This window comes from Babylonia areolata, chromosome 24 (genome assembly GCF_041734735.1).
Source record: "Babylonia areolata isolate BAREFJ2019XMU chromosome 24, ASM4173473v1, whole genome shotgun sequence".
Lineage (NCBI taxonomy): Eukaryota > Metazoa > Mollusca > Gastropoda > Neogastropoda > Buccinidae > Babylonia > Babylonia areolata.
In genome coordinates this window covers 43,324,611-43,329,610 of record NC_134899.1, presented here as the reverse complement: position 1 = coordinate 43,329,610, position 5,000 = coordinate 43,324,611, and the positions used below count along the sequence as shown (strand labels likewise).

The following is a 5,000-nucleotide window of genomic DNA, read 5'->3' as shown; positions in this document are numbered from 1 at the left end:
AAAAACCACATGTATGCTTATTCCCTCAATAAAAAACAACTTCGTTCTCTCTCTCTCTCTCTCTCTCTCTCTCTCTCTCTCTCTCTCTCTCTCTCTCTCACACACACACACACACACACACAAACACACCGACACCCATGTGTCATAGTTTTTCGTCTAAAATCGCAACTGTGGATAGACGTGATATAGGCAAACAGACAAAAAACAAATAAACAAAACCCGAAAACAGACACCTATACCTCTTTCCCCACCACTGTCTCTTTTTCTGTCTGTCTGTCTGTCTATCCGTCTCTCTGTCTCTCTCTGTCTTGATCACTGTGTCTGTCTGTTGGTCAGTCTGTCTCTTCTCTCTCCCTCCCTCCCTCTCTGTCAGTCAGTCTGTCTGTGATTTCTCTCTCTGTCTCTGTCTCTCTCTCAAGTTTCCAAGCTCCATCCCCCTTATTCATTCACTCATTTATTCAGCTGATTCCCGGTTGTTGTTTTTTCTATTCTACCTAGCCACCAAAACGATCTGGAGTATGTCACTACAATCATTCTGACTGGTTATCATACTGTAGATAATGTGAATCTGACCACTGTGACGGTATGATTTCAGAATGCAGATTTTCATCGGTTGTACCATTCTGTGAGCTGTCTTTGACTGTACACTTTAGTGGCACTTTCAGCAAAGACCACGTCTGTCTGTGACGAGCTACGATGTGAAGAAATGTCCGTATGCTATGTTCCACGTGGGTCTCTTCAGTCACGTGACAGTTGTGACGTCATTTCCATTACCATTATGATCTACGTGGGCGTCTTCAGTTACGCGACAGGTGCGACGTCTTGCAGATTGCCACGTGTTCAACGTGGGTCTCTTCGGTCATCTGACAGTTGTGACGTCATGTCCAGAAGCTCTATATATGGATAGAGTGGCTGTGTGCCACCGTCATTCGCCGCGAAACGAGCTGAAGGGTCTGACAGATTTCATCTTGACGTGAAGATTCCAATCGCTGACAGCAGCATCATGGTTTGGTCTCCTCTTCGTTCTTTGCCTGCTTCTGGCTTCAGTCGGGTCTGCTGCAGAAAGTAAGTTTTTCTTGTTGTTGTTGTTGTTGTGTATGTGTGTGTGCGTGTGCGCGTACGTGTATGTGTGTGTTTTGTTTGTATTCTGTGAGAGATTTGAGAGATCCAAGATTCAAAACCTAAACTACTCAAGGTTTCTTCCGCGTATTTTTCCAAGCTGTCCTTGTGAAAACAACAATAACAACAACAAAAACGACAATAATGATAATGATTGTCTCATAATGATAAAGAAGATGATGACGATAACCACAGCAAGAACAGCAGCAAGGACAATGATAATGGTAATAATAGTAGTACTACTTCATAAAAGATGTCTTTTGGGATGCTACCATCTTCCATGCGGCGAACGTGGCCCAGGCAGCGCAGCCGACGCTGTCTCAGCATGGTATACATGGTTGGGAGGCCAGCCCGAGTCAGAACTTCGGCGTTTGTCACCATGTCTTGCCAGGAGACATCCTTTTTGGAGAGCTCGCCACAGGGCAAAAAAGCATCGGCCGCCCACAGCTGAGAAACAAAGACGTTTCAAACATGACATGAAGGCACTTGAGATCAACACTGAGTCCTGGAAGGACCTTGCAGATGACTGCAACAGATGGTGAAACACTCTCAAGAATCAGCTACGGATTGGTGAGGACAAACTGTCAGCTGCTGCAGCAGAAAAGCGAGCTCGCAGAAAAGGAACGGCAGCCAACATACCAGCATCAGCTTACGCATGTGACCGCTGCGACAGAGACTCTCTCACATTGGTCTCTACAGTCACAGGCAACGCTGCGTGGTCCAAGCAGACAGCCCAGTTAGACATTAGGTCGAATATACTCTATCCATGGTCAGCCATGACCGAAGGAGGCCTACTACTAATAGTACTACTACTGCTTATAGATAGGAAGTCGTTCATGTAGATGCAAAAGATACAAGAATGTCTACTTGTCCTTCAGAAGAATATGTTACGGTTGAGTAATTTTGGAGTGTTATGTTTTCCAGGTAAGACCAGACAAAAGAGACAGAAACAATGGTGGAGTGAGTATACTCATATAATATGATCAGTATTTCATGATCCACCAGATCTATAGCTTCCTTTTGAATCGAGAAAAAGCGCGCGCGTGCGTGTGTGTGCTCGACATATTATATATTTATATCCTATATGTTCAACACAGCCTGTCTAATGCAACTAACAGGTGGGAAATTATCGTATCAGTTTTCAATTTAACTCACACTAATGGTCAGGTGTGTATGTGGGTGGAGGGTGGGATGGGTGCGTCTGTGTGTGTGGAAGCAGAAAGACGAAAAGAGAGTCCTAGAAAAACGATTAGATCACATTTGTTATAGAAGTAAGCATTTTCTTTTTCAATTCTCTGTTGTTGTTTTTTCTATCAACTGTGTGTGATGGTGCTATGTCATGAAGGAAAAGTGAGTAATGACTTGTACCACGTGAGAATTGACTTGTACCCAACTGATATAATGTTTATGGTTTTCAATCTGGTTCTTTCAGTTAAGGCTCCGTCTACGATCCATCAGAGGTAAGGAGACCAATTTCTTTGTTTTGTTTTGCCTGACACTGCGCTGTGCTGAGTTGTTTAATCAATGTCCCGTGTGTGTGTGTGTGTGTGTGTGTGTGTGTGTGTGTGTAGGGAGGGGGGTTGTTAGGTTTTGCCACGTCACACGTGGTCTTAGCATTTTTTTTTATCGTGTGTTGTTGGAAACTAATGTGTAGATGTCTTGATGGAACGATCCCCGTAGAAACTGGTATCATCAATGATACTCTTTCATCTGATCGTGTTCTATCCTCGCTGTTGAAGAAGAAAACTATTTATTTACGAAACCATACATAGTTGTTGCTCTGAACAAAAAGGATACAAAAGAAAGAAAGAAGAGAAACAAATTCATTGGCAAACCGAATTGCACAGATATGGAATGCACTACCAACCGATGTTAAACTTGCACAAAATACTAACACGATCAAAAACCTTCTTGATACCAATACCATCTTTAAAAAAGAATGTTTTGGTTATGATGAATGAAAGGAAAGTTCTGGTAGAAGCGTACTTGCGTATCCCGCCCAACAACAACAAACAAAAGAAGAAAATAAATAGATAAAATTAAAAAAAGAAAGAAGTGAGGCTGAAGATTCGACGGGCACATAAAAAAAGGCCGAGAGGTCTAGACAGATGACCTGCCAGTCCCTACACTACTACTACTACTACTACTGCTACTAAGAGTGGAATCCTTCAGCGTAATTCTCCACATGATTTCTGAAGCTAGTCCACCAAAGGAGGAATTAGCAAAAACATATCGTTTTGACACAGCTTTAAGTGACAGACACTGTTTGACTGCCTATGGCAAACTTCGTTCTGCGCTTGTCTTTTTGATGCTGTTGTTTTAACTGAACTTTTAACTTCATCCATACATCCGTGTGTGTGTGTGTGTGTGTGTGTGTGCGTGTGAGTGTGTGTGTGTGTGTGTGTGTGTGTGTGTGTGTGTGTGTGTGTGTGTGTGCGTGTGAGTGTGTGTGTGTGTGTGTGTGTGTGTGTGTGTGTGTGTGTTGTGTGTGCGTGTATGTGTTGTTGTTGATTTCTCTTTATCATGTGACGTGTTTGCCTCTTTTGATCATGGATGTGAAAGAAGCAGAGGAATCTGTTGTGACAAAAAGAAATACAAATACAACACAGTACAATACAGCCTTCAGTTCCTGCTACTGTGTTCAGTTCGTTCCTACGTGCACCGGCCAGTGCAAAGTTCCCGAAATCTGGCAAGTGACACCTGCACCAGCGACGGTGCTTGCTGCAGTGGTCGTTGTGTTACGTGGCGGACATTTTCTATTTGCGCGTAAGTACACGATACCCCCTCCCCACACACACACACACACTCCCCCCGCTCCCCCCCCCCGTCTTTCCCTCTGCCTCACTCTCTAAAACCCGCTGTTTAGAAATGAAACATTTTTTTTGCCTCCAGAAAGTACTGAACACGTGTTACCAGTTTCAAATGTTAATTTCTTTTGGAAAAAAAAGGTTATTTATTTCGAAAGTTTCTTTCTGAAAGTTAGCAAGTTATCTGTTGAATTGTCCAGTTGGTTGTTTATTGTAGGTCCCCGCATCATCCTCTTTTCAAATAATAATCTACAGAAGTAGTGCATGCAATATTTGATTATTGATTAATTTTATGTCCTAATCCCGCTTCCCCAGTCCCCCCTCTCTCACATACCCTTGCAATATATGTTTTTTCTTTCTCCAATCACTGACACTCATCCTCTCCATTTTACATTTTGTACTCTATTTTTTTCCACATTCTGTTTTCTCTCTCTCTCTCTCTCTCTCTCTCTCTCTCTCTCTCTCTCTCTCTCGCTCAGTCCCACCTCGGCCCCCCCCCCCTCCACATCAACCGCCCATCCACCCACCCCTTTTCATTTGAATATACAGAAACGATGATTTCTAATTAATAATGACAATTATCATCATGATGATAGAAATAATAATAATCCAAATAATCATAATAACAATGATATCATTTATTTTCAGTCTAATATCATCATCTTAGATGAATGGACTATAAATAAGGAAACGAACATCTTGTACATTACAGAACCCTCTGTGTTAAGGCAAAAAACTAAAGTTTATAAAAAACCTCTTTGGTGGTGGATGAATCCTCTTTGTTTAGTGGGATACGGCGTTTCGAACTAAAACACTTGCTGATCACCATTCAGTGCAATACAATCAAAACAGAAAGTAGTGAGATGTCATCACCCTTTTCTCACATAGGCTTTCCTATTCACACTGTCTTCTTCTCATCACTTGACAACGGGCCTATGGTTCGAAACGTCGTATCCCACTAAACAAAGAGGATTCATCCACCACCAAAAAGGTTTTTAAAAACTTTTTTTTTTTTTTTTTTTTTTTTGTCTTTGAAGAATCCTGCAGTATTTTTTGTCTTCTTCCTGTGTTAAC

General features: G+C 42.1%; 1 protein-coding gene and 1 long non-coding RNA gene across 2 annotated transcripts in view; one reads left to right on the top strand and one right to left on the bottom strand.

The window, feature by feature from the left end:
* LOC143298639 (gamma-aminobutyric acid receptor subunit beta-like) overlaps nucleotides 1–5,000 on the bottom strand; it is a 353,929-nt gene that overhangs the window by 191,187 nt on the left and 157,742 nt on the right. The window lies entirely within an intron of this gene.
* The window catches only part of LOC143298517 (uncharacterized), a 4,197-nt gene continuing 139 nt past the window's right edge, over nucleotides 943–5,000 (top strand). The window contains exons 1-4 of the long non-coding RNA XR_013057397.1: nucleotides 943–1,065; nucleotides 2,044–2,079; nucleotides 2,552–2,579; nucleotides 3,765–3,885. This is a non-coding gene — a long non-coding RNA (uncharacterized LOC143298517). The remainder of the gene's footprint in view (nucleotides 1,066–2,043; nucleotides 2,080–2,551; nucleotides 2,580–3,764; nucleotides 3,886–5,000) is intronic.